We start from the raw sequence: 21,636 nt of genomic DNA, 5'->3' as shown, positions 1-21,636 counted from the left end.
AATGCTTATTTCAACAAGCAACGTATACATATAACGCAAGAAATGAATTTAGAAACGTATGTAGCGATTTATTTTTATTTTATTACTAACTCAATATAAAATTGACTTAGTATATAACAGAATTAACTTAGTAAATAACAGAATTATTTGTACTTTCTTAAAAACGATAACATAAATTTCACGATACGAGCGATAGTTTAAGCTACTCTAACCGAAAGAATATCACCGATCGATTGGCGACGACTCGGCACAGGAAAAGCTCTCTTTCGCGCAATTACCCGTCCGTCCCGTCTCTTCGTCCTCGACGGCCCGCTACCGTCATTGAATATGTATATCGGGAAGTGCATTGGCCTTGGAGCGCCGCCAATAGATTAATAGCCGCGGAATGATGCTCGAGATTTCGTCGGTATATATCGCATTACGGGAAATGACGCGACGAAAATCGTCGAATGACTTCGCGAACGGTAGAACGCATTCGAAGGGACGGACAAACCGGCAGGATAGGACGGGAAGGGTAGGAAGGGGGAGCATGAAGGGGCCATGAGGAGAATCCGGGCGATATCGTATAATCACCCTTGCCTTCTTTCTTTTTCGTCGATCCTCCCTTCTCTCCGCGCCACCCCGACTCTCAATATCCTTCTTCGGACCTCACGCGTTTCTTTATTTAACGATTGTGGGACAACGATCGACATCTCGTGCCGGGAATGGATTTCTAACGAACCCGTGAACCGCCTGTGCGTGGACGACGGACGTCCTTTGGCTCTCGGAATTGCCGGCACTTTGACGCTGACGTGGTCACGATTGAACGCGGGATGATTCGTGCGTCGTTGCCTTTATTTTTTTTTTTTTTTTCGGTATCTTTAATTATTTTTCTTCGAATTTCTTTCAGCTTTCTAATTGGTTTTGTATTATTTCATATTAATTAATTTTTGCTTTTATTTTAATCTTAACTTTACTAAATCAATATTTGTATGAAAATTGTTAGACTTTATTTAAACTATTATATTGGCTATTGAACAAGCGTTCTTTAAGCCAATTGACAAAATCGTTGTACGCTCATCTCTCGTTTCTACTTTCTCTTTCGTGTCGTCTCGCGTGTCGTCTTCTCGCATATTACATTTTTTTAAGGCAATGACGAACAGATGGTTCCTTATAGAGTAGATTATATCCACACAAACGAAATAACTACATTCTCCGTTTCCCAAATGGTCGTAACAATTCTCATAATACAGAGCTCGTCGCTGCGCGGTGACATCACCGCCAGTATAAGCACACTAAATATACGAACACCGTCTTTCGTTAATGATGATCTTGTTCACGATGACTGGCCATTTATTCGTGCGCGTCAAAAACCTGTCACACGATCGTCTATCTCTACTAGATCCGACGTCATACCTGCGTTGTAACACAAAGATGAAGTCTATATTGCGGGTGGGTGGTATCAGCGAGTGGACAAAGCCGGAGTCGACCGCGTACTTTCTACACTCGAGAGAAAGCACGGAGGAGAGGAGAGAAAGAGACGAGGGCAGGCGAATCCTCTTCTTCTTCCTTCCTTCCTTCCTTCCTTCCGCTTTTGATCGTCGTCGATCCACCCTTACAGCGGATGCTTACGAAGCAGACGTCAAAACATTTGTGAAATATGAGGGTACGGCATGCGGAAGATCGATTCGCCGGGCACCCTCCGAGGATGGAGCGGCGCCGCGGCGCGAGAGGCGAGGCTCGCATTGTTAAAAGCCCGTAATAGATTATGCATTAAACGCGGCGCAGAATAGGAGAGATAGCGTAACAATGGATCAGCCACTTCTCGCTTCCCCGGGGACGCCGCCGCGCGTCATCCTTCGATCCCGTGAAATCATTATTATCCGGGGAGAGAACGCGCGACTTCGCGATCGCAGGACGAGCGTCATGCTCGACATTTCTCTCGAACGTCTGAGAGGGTCGATTATAATACCAAAGGACGGCGCCTTTAGTTGATTTGCGACGTGAACCGCCGCCCTCGGTAATGTCGTAATTCTGGCGATATATTTTCACGTTTAAGATATTCATTCATGCAAACGCAATTTTCCGCAGGAAATTGTCGCTCGAGAACGTGCAGGCACCTTGCATTATTAGACGGCTATGTGGTACAACAGTTACATATAATAATACTCCATTATATATTATTACTTGTAATGTTACAAAACTATAAATGAATAATTTACGTACATACTTGTTTTATAAAAATTTAACAGTACAGTGCTGAAATTCAATTGCATTCAGATTTAATAATTGCAAAGAGAGCAGAAGTGACTTTTTAAAATATTAAAATCTCAATTTGTTTTCACTTATAGAGAATTGATTTAAGATTTTATAATGTTTAAAAGTCAAAGAGGTTTCTCAATCTGTATCATATTTTTTGAGTAAAATGTGAGTAAATTCAAAGCCTGACAATTTTTTTAATCAATATGTTATTGATGTTATTCTGAAGTACGGCCGCATTCTTTTTAAGGCCCGCGTCGTTACGCTCTTTATTTCCTAGCAACAATCAAGACATTCCTGCATACGAAATGTTTTCGCAAAGTTACGTTGCCAGAGTCTCCGTCCTGCGAACGATCATTCCGCTCGCGAGCGCGATGCAAAAACTTTATTGCTGCGAAACAAGAAAAGCCACGGCGGTCAACGACCGATCTCGTAACGGCACTCGACGCATCCGTCGTCCAAACATTTACCAAGAATGACGTGTATGTAGAATTGTATTTTTTGATACAGTTCGGCAATTCACATAATTTTGTAAAATTTATTTAAAAAATTGCGAAGCTTCTAAATGTGTCTGTGTGAAAAAGAGAAGATAAAAAGTTAAAACTATGTTCTTCATTGGTTAGAAATTCCTTCATTTTTTCTCTCTTCTTTTCTCTCCGGAGAATACGAAATTTATCCACATCTACTAAATTTCACGGTAATCAAAGATAGAAACTTTCGGAGACTTGCTGTATTAGAGACTAGCAATGGGGGCTGTTCGTTCACGAATTTCTACTAAATTTCGCCGCATTCCGCGCGCGAGAAATTCCATTTCTCTGGTCCAGACGCGGCCAGAGTCGAATGTCGGACGAATTATCGGCCATTTCGTCGTCGAGTGGATCGCAAAAATAATGCATGTAATCTGCTCCATAAACCCGTTTGACCTCTCGTCCCCGGGATACAATGTCTAACCCTAGTATTACCAAAATCTTCTCGACGGTACCGTGGGCGGACGGGAGGATAGGGGATGAGACGTAGTGATACGGTGAAAAAGAGGAAAGGAGAAAGAGAGTGGGATGGGAAGAACAACGCATAGAGACGGAAAGAGTGAGAGAGGAAGACCGGAGACCGAACCGCCGCGCGATTACGAGGATTACGGCAAGACGACGTGACTCCATATGTGAGACATTACGCGAACGTGTAATTTCACTATTACGGCTAATCTGTTGACATTAGAGAACAGTCCGCCAAATTGTTGGGTCCCCGAATCGGAACGCTTGTGGACGCTCGCTGCGCCGGCGATTATGTTAAACAGTTTAAACTATTCTAAACGGCCGAAACGACCACCGGCGCTCGTCGCGACGACGATTATTCTAATCGTGTCTCTCGCGAGCTGCTTCTAGCAATCTGGTGTCTTTAAGGGGCGGCGATCCGTAGTTCGGCAGAGTCCTAAACGCCTCGGGTGTTTTACGGCGCGACGATCAATTCGCAAATGATCACGAAACCCGATCGTTCAGATCACATCCATAAAATAAATTGTTGAATATTAAATATTATTAATAATGTTAACATTATTAAAGTCGGTGTATATTAGTAAAAGATTCCTAAAAATGTACTATACGTACATTTAATTAAAATATATATTTCTCAGTTAAAAATTAATTTCACTTACAGTTTTGATTCAGCGACTTTCTCATTTCTTTTAAAGCGTGGCACTAATCACATTTGCGTGCGGTCGAATAACTTAATTAATCGCCGTGATTAAATGACAATTACAAAAGAGACAGTTAATTGATTTCTTTCCGTGAAATATGTCTAAACCGCGATCGATACGGCATGATATATTCGCGATAAATGTTTCTCTTCCTCAACCCGGAGAAAGCCGCTTTCCCCGGACGAGAAAAACATCTAGTCCTTGGCATTTTCACGGGCTCGCTCGATCATCAATCAACGACGAGTCGCCGCGATTTTTGACAATCTCCGGCGCGTCAACAGCTCGTTTTGTTCCCGGCTTCCACGCACATAATCGCGAGTATACATGCAAGACGGATTAACTCAGGTGCGGCTCTCGTCTACAGGGAAGCCAGTTACATTAAAAGCGTATTCATCGCAGGTCCACGGATCTACAGGGTGTCCCTGATTAATCTCGCGATTTCAGAAGGAACGAGATGGTTTTCTTAATTTCAACTCTGTGAAAACCATACAGAAATTATCTTATGACATCAAATACTTTTTTATATCAGTGATTATTAGTTAGAAACATTTTATGTGAAATATTTTAATTTCTCGTTTCATTATATCGTGTCATTGTCACTTAAAATATCAATCGTGACACAACAATTATCTTCTTTTAATATCTTAATCACAGATGAGTTGAAACATACTTGTTGTTTATGTATAATATCGCCTGTGAAAAAACAAAAAACATGGATTAAATTGATGTAGGAGTTTCAGAGTTAAATTCGTTTGAGCAGAAATTTATTGACTGTTGAAGTACTCAATGTCGAAAATTGAAAACCGATGACTTTCTGTCATACCTCCGACAAGGAATAATGAATGCTGAATTCGTCGAAGGATCTACGCCTCCAAGGAAGCGTGATCGGTCAGGGACACCCTGTATTGTCAACCGGGCGACCGTTTTCATCCGGCCCCGCTGAAACTTCAAGGGGTTTTAATTGCGCGAAGGTCTCGCTCTTCAATCGTATCCGATGACTGTCGACAATCGGCGCGACAGCTTGAACGTCGGTCGCGATGGTGAAGCGACAAGAGTGACGTAACGAGTCGACAACAAAATCGGATCCACGAGGACGTGATCGTCAGCTTGAATATCGCCCGGTTCGCCGATGATCCACGACGCGTTCGTTTCGAAATGTCAATTCGCTGACAGCTCCTTCGCCTTAAAGTCTGTTTACACGACACGATTTTTAGACATTGTATAAGACCGACTCGCATCGAAATTGTACTATTGATTCGTTCGAGAGAAAGTAATTGTATGTGGAAGTAGATAAATGAATACAGAAAGTAAGAGGTTATTTTTAAGTCAACTTTTCACCATTTTTTAAAATAGCGGTATATCTTTTCGGTATGCAAATTTGGTTTTAACTGAATATGGTAAATATAATATGATAAAAGTATTTTTTAAGCTAATAACAGTAAATTACAGTAATAATTAATTTTTTTTAAACTGTTTCAACCCCCCCCCCCCCCCCCTATAATGACCTGTTCTCAATTTAAACTCTACTTTCTCGTTCAACATGCTTTTACATTACATTCACGTGAAGCTTATCGCGTTTGCTTTGCCCCGTTTCGAACAACCTTGTACGACTTGCGCGCTCCCCACGTGGCGATATAAAAAATTCTGTTAACTTCCTTGCAATTTGCAACCGACGATTAAAAATGAGTAACGGCCGCCGTATTTGCAATTTTTATGCACCTTATACGCAGGCCATAATTCCTCGTGATTACGCGCGCGTCCGGAAACACGAGTTGCGGTAAAACGCGCGTCATGATCGTCATCGATGAACGGCGGCGAGGACCAATCGATGGTCGATTGGTCGAATACGCGCGACAAACGCGCTACTTACTCGCGTATATGAGAGATGCGGACCCGTCTTACTCTCTCACGGGCTAAATTACCGGGTTTTGCCAGCCTGACACCGGCACCTCGTGAATTATACACGATTATACACGAGCGACGATGATTATCGCTGCGTTGGAACCTTCTACTGCGTTTTAACTTTGTACGACGACGTTTTCCACTCTCGCACGCATACGATCGCCGCGGCGGTAGCGAGAGACGTGTCATTAGCGGCGAGCGGCGTCGTTGCAACGCGGCACCGGCAATGACGATGATCGATGATCGCGCAGATAAAGGAAACCGGCGACACAAGAAAGCCCGATTTTCCGCGGCAGAGACTCGCGGCGGAAAACGATCACGTCCGCCGTTATGCCGCCGCCGCCGTCGGCGATCGTTCGGGTTATCGGTTATCAATTATCCGATCGTTAGGCTAAGTGCTCGCCGTTACCGGCAACACGATGTGTCCTCGATGATTCTGTCGTTAAGTCGAGTGACTCGGGCGAGTGTATAACGGTGATATCGCGCGCATCGCGCGTAAACATCGGTCTCGCGGCGCGCGTGAGAGAGAAACAGGTTTGCGCGTCATTAATCCGACGATCGATGAGACGTATCCTTCGCAAATGCTTCGAGTCGAGTGCCTCGGCGAAGAGGTGTCGCGCGCTTCTTCGCCGCGAGAGTCTCATCCCTCTCGAGAGGAGACGGCACGACTGATTGCTATTGCGATTGAGAATCCTTCGGCTAAGTGGACGCGACGGCTACTCCTTGGTCTCCCACGTTTAATCAGTCATCGATGACGAGTCGTATTATGCAACTATTTGCCCGCGGATTCGGCGTCGTGCCGCGCGACGTTAGTCACTCTTCTCTGATTAATTAATTTCACGAACTTGCTTGAACGATAAGCATGCAAATGTGCGCGCGATCGGAGAGACGCGAGAGTGAAACAAAATAACAATGAATGCCATCAATGTCGGCGGAGGTACAAATTACAGGCGATTGCTGAGTGCGCCATCCCTCGAAATCGCTGCCGTCTTCGAAGGGTGACAAGCCTTCGGTCCGGCTATCTCTTCTCTCTTTTCGTTCAGATATGACAACCAATGGCGTCCATCGACAACGATGGTCTCTATCCGTAATATTAAAAATTTTCATTATTACTCTCGCACACGCGTGTACACGCTGGTCAGCTGGCGAAATATATTTTTATCCAGCAAATTGCGATTTAATCGATTCAATTCCTACAACGAAGTTATTTAACTAAATTTTGTATTTCATTTCATGAGCAATTTTTCAAATTTTATTTCTCATAACCCGGGACGAATCGGATCGTTCCTATCACGCCCAGATTCCACGGTGTAAAATTAATTGCGGCCATTGCCTCTGTACGGTTAGCATTTAATATCGGGCTTTTTCCGAGTAGCTGTGTACCAATTACGGAAGAAAAGGGGTTCTCATCGGTCGAGAACAGTCCCCGAGATTCTACGCCGTTGCCAGCAAGGTGCGGAGAATAGACAGTGCGAGGCGAGTGTGAAGTGTGAAGACGGTTAGGGACTCGTTAGCTCGAATGATAAGTCGGAGCAATTTCACAGCTTGAAGCGCCGACAAAGCGAGGACGAACAGATGCCACGGGAGAGTCCCAAAGAGAAAGAGAGAGAGAGAGAGATTTCTCTGAAACCTCATTCTTTGCCAGCGTTCGAATGGAAACACTACCAACAACGATTATATAGCGAGGAGGTCGTCACTAACTCACAATCGTAATTTCTTAGCGTTTAAAATCCAATAGCATCAATGTGTCGTGTAGCGCTAACTTCCGTTACTTTGATTTCCCTTCTTCATCTGATATTTAAGATAGAAGAACGTGTAATGATGTGTACAAGTATTATACTGTTAGGTAATGAATAATTTTATAACGTATTTTATGACGTGCGAATATGACAACGCCAAGTTTTTTAGTGTCAGAGATACAAATAATACATAAATCAAGTGCTTATTTAGGGTTGATTGAAACTCGATGCCATTGAATATTTTCATAGAATTATAATCCAGTGATATCAGTATAGGAAATATTAAGTCTCTAATTCAAAAATGGGTAATCCAGACTAGTAAATTAATTTAAAAAGCGAACATTAATTAATTATGCTGTAAGCGACAGTAAATGGAAATTTTGAAGTTATTGCATCAATCACTTAAGCAAAATTCTGAAAGATTAACAATGCTACTCTCGCGCTTCTTGTAATGAAAAACAGGAAACAGATATTTGTGCAGCTATTTTTATCGCAAAGCTCGTGGACTAAAAATCAACCGAAAAAATACGTATTTAATATCCGTATAATTTAAATATTGAATATCTCGCGCACGGTTCATGTTTCATGCGGAAACATCGGGGCATAAATTTTATATCTCATCGCGACCGGGAACATTTTTACGATTATCGGACGCAAGGAAAATGAGGCGTGTAACCCGTCCGAGCAAACTCACAATTTTTAATTACATAAAGTAAAAATGCATAGTTATTCGAAAATAAAAGAAAAACAATATTCGTTACAAATGAATATCAGTGAAACGAGGTACAACTCGCACAATAAAGTAACAACGAGCCGCGAACTAATCATTAAGATTATCGATTCAAATTAGCGAATAAATTTCACGCGTACAACGTGACAACAACAGTGGAGGGACGGAATATGAATGTTGATATATTTCGCGGTTGAACGGAATTCAATTCAATTTTTCATCGTCGTAATTCCGCGATGCGGAAATACGTCATACAAATGACTCGACATCGCGCGGAGCGGACTAAAAGTAGTGAAACGAGCATGAAGCGTCGCGGACGCGAGAGATGGCCGATTAAATTCCGATCTAGCGAGGGATTTAATCTCGTACGCGGGAATATGCGAGAACGCCTTCTAATGTCCCGAGGCACGAAGACCCGTTAAAATGATCCTAGAAAAACTGGAAGTGACTCCAAAGACCTCCTCGTAATTTCAATGGACGCGTCTTCCGGGAGTTGGAGAGAGACGGCGGGTCGGTGTGAGACATAGAGAAAGAGATACACGATACGACGATGCAGCAGAGAGAAAGAGAGAGGAAGGAAGGGAGGGAGAGGACGAAGGGGATGGAGAAAGAGATCGAGAGAGGACGGAGTAAAGTGCAGATCGTACTCAGCCTCCGGTTGCCAGGCAACGCGCTAATTAGCCCACCCAGCTCTTTGGAGTGGATACTCAACAGTACTCTGTAACCTCTCTCTCTCTTTCTCTCTCTCTCTCTCTCCTTCTCTCCTCTCCTATCTCTCCCCCCCCCCCCCCGCCCTGCCTCTGTGACTGTCCTTGTCTCTGCAGCCATGTCTCATTTCCGTCTTTGTCGCTTTACTCTTTTAATGACAGTGACATCACACTGATACGATTATTAATGTCGCGATAGTACTGCGATAGTCAACGAATATGACTTGCAATCGTACGGTATCAGACGAGATTGACTTAGTTTTCAAGCGACAGTACATTCTTTCTTAAAAAACTGATTAACATCGCTGTATTGGTAAAATAACAGTCTCCTTTTTTTTTCGAATATTCAGCATCGAATAATTGAAATCGTGACAGCGCGATAATTCTTCGATGATAAAAAATTAATGCTTATCGTGAAAAGATGAGAATATGACGTTGTGATACTTTTAATTACCGATGACACATTCCGAAAGTATTACAAGGAGAGAAATTCATGCGTGCTCCAAATCGAAGAGGATGTCATTACATTAAATCCGCGATATCTTGAAGAAGAGAAGCTAGAAATATTATCCGCGATTACACTTCCCACGGTCAAACGTTTCTCGATGATCCGCACAAAGGTCTTGACAAGCTCATTGCGTAATATGCTTCCGCGAGTGCATGCGTGTCACGGTATCCTTCCGTAGTCCTCACACATCGCGTTCGTTTCATCACACATCATGATTGACATGATGAGAATAACGTAAGCGTATTTTCGCAAGGCAAATTATGCCACCAAATAGAAAGGGTCCCGCCACGCAGCGAGACGGAGGACGCGTGAGGAAAACCGCAGCATATTTTTCTTACAATAAGAACTTATTGACAAATTGCACAAGTCTTCTCGACGTCTGTTAACCGAATCAAAATTCAAGTTTCTTCGATGAAAAATGCAATTGAGCAACGACGGTAATAATAGCCGTACGATTAAATAGAAGCCGCGATATTGCGAGAAATAATAATAAGAATAAGAGAGATAAGAGAGGGAACGAAGAGACGGCACGCGCAGATCTGGATTCTTATTGCGAAAGATATTCTCTGGAAAAAATTGTTGGACAAAAAGTTGCATTCTTGATAAATCGATACTACTTGAGCGTAATATACAATTAATTCGTTTTCCTGCATTTTACGCCGGTTAATTGAAAAATCTACCCTGGCAAAAATTACGGCGCGAGTGATTTATCCTGTCATTGCGACTGTATCGCGTGATATAACGCTATTTAATATTTAAAATCCGTACGTTAATTCCATCGCCGACGAAACAACGGCAAAGTGCCGAGGATAATAATCGATACCGCAACATTTCGCTTCTGCAACGCGGCGCAGTAATAGCCACCATCCCCGAAGTACATAATTACAAACCAAACAGATCACGCGGTAGATGAATCAATGTAAAGACTGTTCCCGGAGAATTGAAGCGGTCGGGGGCGCGGGAGGGGAATCCGCGCTGGAAGGAAAGGAAGCTGCGAGAGCGAGACGCGGTGGAGAAGAGTCGGTTAAACCGGGTTAAAGCATCGCCCGAAGACAGAGAAGACGTACGTGCCGCGCGCACGTCCGTCCCGCGCTTCCCGCGTCTTGGAACTCTCCGTACAGGTGCGCCTTGCGAGAAGTTGGCTCGTAAAGATGCAAATACTCTCAGGATGGACTCGTCAGCGACTGTCAAAGTGCGATTGCGAAAGGGAGCGGCGCGGCGGCGGCGGCGACCCTTCGGTCGCGGTGGCCCTTCGCAGCCTTTCGCGAAAGAATATTGTGTTGCGGTCGGAAGATAAACAATGGATGCCTGAGCCCTTCGTCGAGAGGGAGCATCGTTCCACCTCCTCTCCACCGTCGCCTCCTTCTCCCGTCGCTGCTGCTGCTGCTGCTGGCTTTCCTCGCTCCGCCGACGCCTCGCTCGCATTTTCTGTTTGCTCGACAAATAAACCCTCCTCGAAGAGGCTCGCTATCCCTCTCCGGTACGTCGCGGTGCCCGTTTCCTCCCGTCTTTTTTTCCCCGCCTGACATCTCACGTTCCCGCGCACTCCGGTCGTCGATAGAAGCACCCTTTGACCGGTTCCTCGAGACGAAAACGTCCGTCAGGATCTGAAGAAGGAGGTGTCTTCCACTGTTGTCACGGCGCTCGTTGATACCGCGTCCATAGTCTTAATATGCTGTTTCCAGAGTCGACCGTCTTGGGTGAGCTTTATTTAGGGTTTGCAGGATAAATATAACACCTCGTAGAACCTTCTGGCTTCCACCACTGCTACGGATAAATAAATAAATCGACGATTTCTCGGACCGCGCTCCACCCCGGTCGCCCATCAAGAAAATGACGACGAGGACGATCGAAGGACCGACTTCTACCTTCGCTTCCTCGCCCGGTAATCTGCCGGGTCAACGACGATTGTTGTTCTAAGGGCGTGAAACATGACAGGTGCACAATGAACCGTGGTGATGCTGCAGGTGGCGGCGGAGGGGCTAACGATGGCACCGTGAAAGTCAGGAATCCTCGTCGACGTCGCAGACCCGACGCCTCTCACGGCGGCGCGATGCGTGTAACGCGGGACAATTTGTGGATCGTCGCGGGAACAAAGATTTTGGAGAACCGCCGATTCATCGCCCGCGCATTGTTGCTCCCCGGCACCACGTCGCCGATTTCGACGTGATTGTGATATAATGCGATTTTGATGCGTGTCTCGCCGTACCTACAGGAAGGCCTTCCCATGTGTGTCCACTTGTAAACTTATTTATTTTGTGCCATTTCGGACGGAGAGATCTTATACTTTCCAATCCTAGACTTTTCAGACAGAGGTCATCTCTTATTTTCTTTCTATTGTACGATTTTATCTTATTTGCCAAAGCCATTTACAATTTTACATCAATTAATTTTGTATTTTTTTTCGGCTAATTGAAACAGTAAGTGGAAATATCGAGTACGGTATCGCGATTTTCATTCGAGAGATTTCGCAAAACAGAGGATGCGCGACGCGGTGAGCACGGCGCAGCGGCAGGAACCATCGATGTACAAATGGTCCGCGAACCACGACGCCTTATACGGCACAATGTTGGGCACACGTATCGCGAATGTGAACGCGAATGGCAACGATAATTAATCAACCTCAACGCCGCTGTTGTGGCGCCCTCAGCGCGCAGCCGGCAAGCGTAATAACCGCGCGCGGGCTGTGTGTGGTCCATGCTCGCTCCTTTCGTCCTCTCGTGTCCCGACCGCGATACGAATCCTTTGAACACGGGCGCGCTGTCGCGCGCGGTCGCTGCCAGTCATAGCGTGCACCTGGTTACGCGGACAATATCGCGCGCGGTTTCCATGAGAAAGTGTCGGGCATCAGGATCATTTGTCGTACCGCGGGCCATCTTTCGCTCATTTATTTTCTCAATTTGAAAAGACGCGACTGCAGATGTTTCACTGCTGTGACATTACGGCAAAACCTTATATACTGAAGAGCATTCTTGTACTGCACATACGCCGTTATGTAAGAGGCACCATGCAGCTTTAATTTCAACCATTACTCAACCTTCAAAGAAAGGTTTTATTTTTTTAACGTTTATCCACCACACTTTACTTTTATTAAATATTAATAATAAATTTATACAATTCCACTCGGAGAGATACAATTTTACAGTTTTCTATTCCTTGAGAAAAATGACAAGTACCTACTCTTTGCGATAATCTATGCGAAAATCTCACGGACGTCGACAATCTAATCAGTTAATTACGCTCAGCCTGAAAGCGCCCACTTGGTGGTCCGCTCGTAAATGAGATACTCCACGCTTTTACGACTGTGTCGTGAAAAAAAAAATAGTTGCCACGGCAAGAACTATCTCTCGCGCGGCTTGAAGCGGCAGGTCACCTGACTCTCTTGCCAAGTCTAATTTTTAACGCTATCGTCATGCTCATGTCCGCGCGACCGTTCGGGAAGCAAAGTATCGACGACCCGTCGACCTCGGCCGGTTTATTATATTAAAAATGATACCGTGGGGCGTCAGCCGGCATTTACGGCTTTTATCGAATTTTAATCCGGGATAATCGCATAATTACGCTATACGCCGAATACGCGGAAGCGGCTTCTGTCGAATGCCGTGCCGTAATCACGGCGGATAATGAGGCGAGTTTTTGTCACCGCTCGCCGAGCGGTGTATCATAATTCTATTTTAAGCTGTGCAGAGGGAATCCAACGGATTCGACGCTCTCGCGGCAAAAAGCGTGAGTGATGTGGACTGTCAGGACGAAGGCGGGACGTCACTCGACAATGTCAGATCGAGACGAGCGAGTATGCCGGACGTGAAGGCGAAAATGTTCTCGGATCGCTGCATGCATTAAACAGAAAATGTTCAAATAAGAATTGAGAAAGAGCGTATGCATTATACGGATGTAAAGGCGTAGGTTTCGTTGAATCATGCATGCGTTAAAGAAATGAAAGAAATTCAAACTAAAATTTAAGAAAGATTCGAATCACGATATATTAGATATAAAAATAAAAATATACTTTTAAATGACATAAAAAGAGGAAGCTTTTAAAAGAAAGAAAAATAAATATTTAAAAAGTTGCTTGCAAAATAGGATATTTTTGCTGAAATATTATATTCGTGATTATTATCTTTCATCATGATAATTGTATATGCATTTTGTGATTGAACGGAGAAAATTCAATCTCCAGAGCGAAAATATTGTCGCGTAATTGCAATCGAGCGTACGTTGTATCACCTGCATCGCTGGAACACCGGTAATCTCTATTAATCCCGATACCCATAAAATAACGACGATGATACTAAAGATAATAAATACCGTGACGTTATTTCCGTTGCACCGTAATTGGCGCCACCCCGTAAAGTATGTAATTACAAACGATACACGTAGAACCATCGAGGAGAAGCGCGGGACGGCGAGGCGCGGCTTCGTCTCTTGTCGACAATATCAGATCGAGAAGAGTGGATATACTGTCCGAGCTTATAATTGGGTCAACGATGCCTGGATGTGCATCTCCGTTCGCCGCGTCGCATTAATTTCCCCGAAAAAGTGCAAAAAAAGCGTGGAATTGAAATAAGAAGTAGCTGTGAGGCACCGTGGATGGCTTTAGCATGCACGATGGCTCCCACTTGCCTCTTATTTTAATCCCATGACTTTATCAGAAGGAATCTGATATTAATATAAATAATATCGCATGAAAAGGTACACGTTCTGTTCAATGCGTCTTTTTCCTAAAACACGCCTTATCCTTTCGCATAGAAAAAAAAAGCACGTCAAATTGCCGCGCCCGAATGTGGTTCCACAACTTATCATCCGCGGCTTCTCTGTCATTCTATGACTTCATCGTGTAGAGTCTTAGATTAATGTAAAAACTGTAAAAAGAAAACAAATGCTGCATGTCGTAAACTCTTATCAGTCTTCTCTCGTGAAGCGTGTTCTCTCTCGCGCTGCGGAAAAACGAGCACGGCGAATCTCCGTGCCCGAGGGTAATTGCTATTAAACGATCGACGAGTAATCGAACGATCGGACCGCCCGGTCGCGCCGGCCGATAAACCGGCCGTCTTTATGACGGGGGACAATGACGATGCATCAACGCGGCAGCGGCGCAGCCGATGACGTCGCGCGGCGATGCGGGGAATCCGAAGTCGTTGGCGAATTCAATTTGCGGCGGAGCGGCGTGGTCGGGTGAAAGGTGGTACCGTTTCGAGTGTGTATCGAGAGCACAGGTGGAAAAGGGAAAGGGCGGAGATCGCAATCGGTGAACAATAGGCAGGGGGCAGGATGGAGATCGGTGGGCGGATGAGCGTTCGTGAAATTCCGCGCGACTAATTACCGGTGTATCGCGAATGCGAGTGCGTGGACGCGGGAGCGCGTCATCAGCGTTAATCGCGGGATAATTAATAGACGATCGTCGCTAATTACATGATCGGATCTCTCGGTGATCTTAATGAAGCGTAAAGCCGTGCCTGACGTTGATGCTCTCTCGCTCGCTCGCGCGTTCTTTCCGTGCGTGCGTGCGTGAGAGCGATGTGCGCCGAGCGACCGACGACTCTTTCAGAATCGTTGACGCGGAGGAACGCACGAAGGCTCGAAACAGGCGGGACATGCGTTAATCGATTAACGCAAACTCAATGCACAATCAAAGCGATGAATAATCACTGAACATTGTGTCACTATTTGCGAACGCAGCGGCGGAAATGTTGAATGCAATACGGTTCTTACAACGATTGAATTTAAATGCTATCAATCAGCTGTAATATATCTGTATATTGCATAGAAATATATCAAGAGTGTAGAAAAAAAGCAGGTGTAATTTTTTTTCTTCATATTAAACACATGTAGAAAGAAGAAATGTAAAAGAAAGAACAGAACTTGTGCATCATAATGGACATTCTTGAAAAGTGCTTCGCGTAATCAGAATTCGAAAGCTTTGAAGATTTTATAGTAGATCGAGAAAAAGAAATAAATAGTAATGGGGAGCGGCGCAGGGTCGACAAATGGGATGCCATTAATAAAGAAGACCGGTGGACGAATAACATTCCGCTCCGGGGCCAATCACCGTCCGCACAATACGCTCTTGATTTTTGAATGGTCTAGCACACACACACACACATTCGTATGCCTGCGGTGCATCCTACGCTCGCAACTTCGCAATACGCGAACACCCGCGTCGCGCGATACCGTTCAAAGGCGGTGGGCCCGCCGCGAGAGAGACCGCGTCAACGGGCCTGACGACCGCTACGTGATCGCGGTCGGAATTTGCATGGGTGCAAACGCTTCTCCTTTCACGCCTCGTACGCCGAAATGACAGGCCCGCAATCTGCGCGTCCTCCCACACTACCGCGGGCCTTGCTCCGCCGACCCTTTCTCTCTTATTCCGCCGAGATCCTTTTCGCCCGCCTCTTCCTTCTTCCTGTCATTTATCCCGATGTGTTATAATGCCGTGCGTTTGCCCCGCGGCCGCGATACGACCATCTTTATGCGCGGACGAGCCGGAGTGGACAACGGCTCTGAAACACTGTATCTAACGTATAATTTGATTCCTGAATCTTTAAATTCCTGTCTCGCATTCCACGTTGCCAGAGCGTTGTCAGAGCAAAAAAGAAATATTGTTCAATCGGTATATTTTCATTTTTATTCGGTACACTATTTGATAAAAAAAAATTGACGCACTTCAAGCCTCCTCATTCAGTAAATTTCTATTTGTGATATTTTTTCGTGGAGATAAAGAAACGATAATATCACGGGACAAGAATCATTTATTTAAGAAAATCTGACTATAAGATATTTTCATGTCACATTTCACGAACTTAGAATTATTTTATCGAGGTGCGTTAATTTTTTTCTTAAACAGTGTAGACGATTACTTTGTTGTAGCATGCTACGAACAACCCTCGCGGATTCGTACGTGTTCGAGCGGCGGTTCCTACGGAAAATCTTCGGAAGGGGGATGTCGTGTGTACCCCTTTGGCGCTCACACTCGTCCTTATCGGTAACGTGACCGGGCGTAATGCACACATCGCGAGTGCAGGTGGTGTGTACGCGGGATCGTATTATCTGAAATTCACAGCTGCCGTCTCCCACACGGGTCCTCCCGGCGGGCAAAAACAAAACTCCGAAGCGCGATACTACTCGCTGCTCGCTGCTCGCGTGAGCACACGTGTGGCATGTTAATACACAATAAGAAATTAAGAACGTCCGCGCATTTAATGCAGCCCGAAAACGCAGCCGCTGCTGACGCTTGCCGCTATTGTCGGATGCAATCGCGCGCGGTGCGGAGGCGCGGCGGGGCGAAACTGTTAAAACTTGCTTGAGAATGGCGCGCCGTTGTTTGCTCGATAAAAAATGACGCGAAATAATAATGCTCGCAATTTAGATCATTCGCTCGATCCGCAACTCGCGCGGTGAATTATTGTTTTCCGACAGCTCGTTTCTCTTACAAGCGTTTCGTTAAGGACACGCATCGTCGTGATTTCTTCGAACATCTTTCTCTTCATTTCGTGCCAGCAATGTAAAGTTACAAGCTACGTCGTTTTGGATTCATTCTTATGGGAAATGCGATAAAATTCGAAATACTCTAAAATTTCGGGAATATGCTCCGTTTACCGAGAAGTCTTCGGTTCATAAAAGGAAAGGGTCTTTTCTCAGACACGGAACGGTCGATTGCTTGAGCAAACATCGCGGTACGGTGGGTTACAACACGACGCAGCGTGATAATGGATCAGAGAATGACACCGATGTCGAGACAAACGCGACGCTCGAAGGAACTATACTCGAAAAGAAAGGAACGCGCTGGAAAAGTCGACGCTGGGCAAACAGAAGTTCGTTTAGCAGGTCAGGGGGCAGCTACCGGTCTCGTCAAACAATCGCGCGGTCGCAACAATAAAGGGGTCCTCGGTCGTTTCCGTGGTGTCTGGATTTGGACAGAAATTTCTGAACGAAAAGCGTAGGAAAGGCAGAAAGGAAAGGGGACAAAGAAAGAGACAGAGATAACGCGGTTGAAAAGGCAAAGCCCGGGAGCCCGAGACACGTTAACGACCAGCCAGGTGTTAATTGCGGTGGCGGCGGCCTCGTCGTTTCTGGAGACGACTCCGGGCACAAGCGTGGTAAAGACTTTCGCAAACACTCGGAGGTACCGCGCTGGCACCGACAGAAGGGAAAACTCGTAATACTTTCGCTGCGTATTTCAGCGCGATCGAAGACTCTACGATGAAAACATCAAGCACGCGATTAGTTCCTCGATCGTTATTTTAATATACGACTAAAATCATGGAGTATAAAAAAATGAAAATTAAGTTCTAATGAAGATAAAAAAGTATTAGGAAAACGGAGAATTATTTTTGAATTCTTTTTTGTTTCAAGATAAATTAAGAGACATTTTTCTTAATGCAATTGGTTTTTATTTTTGTTACAGACCAATAGCCAACGCAATTCCAATTGTACTGCAAAAATTTAAGAGTCAACTTTCCATCTTTCAAGGAGATACATATAAAGGTATGTTTTTCTGGCATTAATAGCTATGAGCAAGAAAATCTTTTCAACGGAGAGTCAAAAGTTGTCAAAAGACCGTTGAAAAAAGAATCTGTGTTTTTTAATCACGATGTTCCTAAACGTGGAAAAACCGTCCGTTACTGGAAAGATACATTACGTCAAGAGCAAAAATGTAGCTTCGTTCACTACGGTTATTTTTTTTTTTTTTGTAAAGTTCGTTTTAGACGCTCTCTCTCAAAAGGAATTTCTTTACGGGAAACGGTACACTTTGCGCAATTCGGCCCTCGTTTTGCAAGTGCAAGAGAAAAAGTGGAGGGTGAGCAGGGTTGCAACGACAAAAGGAATCATCCGCCACCGACATGAATATTCAAAACGCGTTTTGCATTTATTAAAACAACACGCGGAGACCCTTTATTCCTTGCGCTCGCATAATTACAACGTCTATCTGTATACATCTCTGCTTTAACGGGCAGATACGTCGTCGTGTTTTCGTAGGACTGAGTAATTTCCCCCTTTTTCAAGAACGGTAAGAACGTAATGAATTCTACGTTGACAACCTATCTTCTCTTTTTCGTAACATAGTTCTACCTATTTCGCGAAGTATTATCCACTTCGGTCAGATACAAGTAATGCTCGTAATAATAGAAATAAATTTCCGATAAAAAATAGAACATAATAAATTGGAGTAAATTTATTTACTCGCAAACGGGAAAATATAATTTGTGTGTATACACTCATAAAAAAAAAGATATGACCTATATACATAAATCTATCGATATTTCCAGCTAGCTATATATTCAAAGGCAAGTTTCTGTCTTAAATATGATTTATCGATGATTTATAGTAATGATTAATGTGTTTAAGTGTAAACTAAACATACAAACCTCAATTTATTGAAGTTATTAATTGTCGAAATTAGAACAGACGTAAATTACATGATATTATTATCTATAGACAGTAAAGTAGTGCAATATTTAATATAATAAATAAATGAAGTGACTTTTATTACGATAAAACAGAAGCGCAGACTCTTGCAAGAATAAAAATAACCCTTCGTTTTACGACGAAGTAGCAGCGGGACTTAGGAAATAATCCGCGTTATAGCTTTCGCGGTTTAATCGCCGGCAGGACACACCTATGTGCAGCCGCATAAGCATGCGCTCGTGTTACGATGCTATGACTCAGAGATCATCGATGCGATTCTAATCTCAATATTTATTTTGCCTTTCCGCGCAACTTTATAGAAATAAATGTTTTATACACACGCACACAGACTTGAGCGCGGTATCCATGTGAGATTACGTGGAAACGTTAATCCATACCGCGAGCTACAGCTTCGCTCGTTCGTCACACTTGCGCAAAACACGCAGACATCAAGACGCGCCACAACGTTACGCCTGAGAAACCGCAGCCGCGATTGGTGCAGCCGCAATATTTATTAATTCGTAAAATGTCAGGACGCAAAAATCTCGCGGATGAGTTACGCCTGGATCACTGTCAGTCATCCCAGGAATTGTGTCGATTTTTTAAATATTTTCTTATTAAATTCTCTCGCAATAGTGAATGATTTGCGGTCATCAGTAAAACTTAAAGAAACAAAAAGGTACCGAATTGCGAGACGTATTTAAGTTTCCGAGCGTGCCCATACGATGATATGTAGCAATCGCGCTTGTGCAATGATCCTCCACTGATTGGGCGTCATCACATCGCATCAAAGGATTAATATTTACAATGCCCATGGGTTTATTGCGCCACTCGTCTCGATTCCGCGTATGATAGGGTGCGACGGGAGTTTGCGGTGTGGCTCGCACGATTTCTGACCGCGTGATTCCGTGAGAACGTCGGCGTCGATCGGAGCCACGGGACGATAGCAGTGGAGCGCTCGTAGAGATCATCGCGCTCACGCACACGCGCAGCGACGAGCAGCGCGATGCAGACGCGTTGCAGGTAGCCGATGCCGGGGGATCGGCTACGGTAAGGAACGTATGACGGCCGATGCCGATGCGGTAATTATCCCGGGAGCAGAAGAGTCGTGCGAGCCTGGCCTGGCTCGAGCCCGGCCGTCGATCTGCCCAGGTGCTCGAGTGTACCTAATTACGAGCAAGAACACTAAACTGCAATTAACAAGCCTGCCCGGCCGCGCCATTTTGTCTTATTGCCCATCGCGGCCGCGTTCTTTTTAGTACGTTCCGCGCGGACGTGCCTGCAGCAGCTATCATCCTTTCGCGGCACACACGTCGACTGACCCCTGGATCGGCGCGGAATGGATCGGGCAACCGGCAGGAAATCAAGTGCCCGTCGATGCGTCGGAAACTTCGCGGCCAGATCCGTACGTGACGGGAATTTATGACGCGAGTTGCCTCATATATACATTCGGACGACTCGTTCCCGGATCATCCCGACCAGAGAGAAAGAGAGGGAGGAGAGAGAGGGAAAGCGTGTCGGGGAACGAAATAAGCGCTCGTTAATTCGTAATCGCCAAGGTTTACGTTATTGCCGCGCACTCTAGATTTTTCTCCGGATCTCTGATTATAGATAATGTTAATTCGTCCTCGATTGAACAGATAATTACGTATCACGTATCGCTCGGTTGATGAAACGAGTTCGTGATACGAGACGATTCAAATAGGGGACAAAATATAATGCGATGAAGGTAGAAAATAATGACAGAAGAGAGCAAAAAGTAACGATCGAAGACGATTTCGCTTTCCGAAGTATCGTATACAAGCAAAAAATAGCCCAGCATACTGAAGTTTTATATGTTAAATATTTCACTTTATTTGAAAAGAATTGGATAATAACTAAATAAATATCCAGAAGAGTAAAGTTCATTGTACTCGTATTTTAACATCTCGTGCAGTATTTCAGCATTTTTTGAACTTCAAAATTTAAATTTGCGCAAAGTACATTTCAGAGTTGTTAATATTTTATTGCACGATGTGAAATAAAATTAAATATACACGTATATACTAGCGTTATACATCTGTAGTGAAACATATTTAAAAAAAACATTTTACGAATTTTATTTAGAATTTTATTTAGAAGAAAAATAATTCTGAACATTTGATTCTCAATTTGATCACAAAACACTTTTCAATTGTTGCAGAAAATAGACACATTCGTATAATTGTACTTTTTACTATCAAATGGGAACAAGCAAATCACTGTTATCTTTTTTGCGATAAAATTATTATCTAAGCACATCTGGACTTCGCATAACTTTATATTGAAAAGAGCTCGTAAATATAGTGTATTCCACGAACTGAAGGTTTCATTGCATGCTAATACGTATTCGCGCCCATTTCCGTTTGTATGGTAAAAGATAAATCATGATACACAGCCATTGTTCGGCGTAAGTTTAAAAACCCGGATAAGATACTGCTTGTGCCTGATGCAGGTGCGAAACCTAAACATCTCACTCTATCGGAGCGATCGAGTAGCATAAAGCCACATCAATTTCCACCCACGGTGCTAAAAGGCGACCCGAGATCGGTCGCGCAATAAAGTGCTCATTAAAATTGTTTCTCCGCTTGTTACTCGACAATCGACGCATTGTACTCTCGATCCACTCACCTTTCCTTCTATCGCACCCAAATCATAATTCGATTAGCCGATGACAATCAGTACCTTTTCTTTAT

General features: G+C 44.3%; 1 protein-coding gene and 1 long non-coding RNA gene across 5 annotated transcripts in view; one reads left to right on the top strand and one right to left on the bottom strand.

Annotated features, from left to right (window-relative positions):
• The window catches only part of disco-r (disco-related), a 378,404-nt gene that overhangs the window by 178,258 nt on the left and 178,510 nt on the right, over nt 1-21,636 (bottom strand). The gene's annotated exons all lie outside the window — the stretch shown is intronic.
• Nucleotides 1-21,636, top strand: part of LOC137000337 (uncharacterized) — a 126,324-nt gene that overhangs the window by 11,717 nt on the left and 92,971 nt on the right. For both annotated transcript variants that reach the window (XR_010890595.1, XR_010890596.1), the window contains exon 3: nt 17,922-18,001. This is a non-coding gene — a long non-coding RNA (uncharacterized lncRNA). The remainder of the gene's footprint in view (nt 1-17,921; nt 18,002-21,636) is intronic.

This window comes from Linepithema humile, chromosome 6 (assembly GCF_040581485.1).
Source record: "Linepithema humile isolate Giens D197 chromosome 6, Lhum_UNIL_v1.0, whole genome shotgun sequence".
Lineage (NCBI taxonomy): Eukaryota > Metazoa > Arthropoda > Insecta > Hymenoptera > Formicidae > Linepithema > Linepithema humile.
This window is presented reverse-complemented; position numbering and strand designations above follow the sequence as displayed.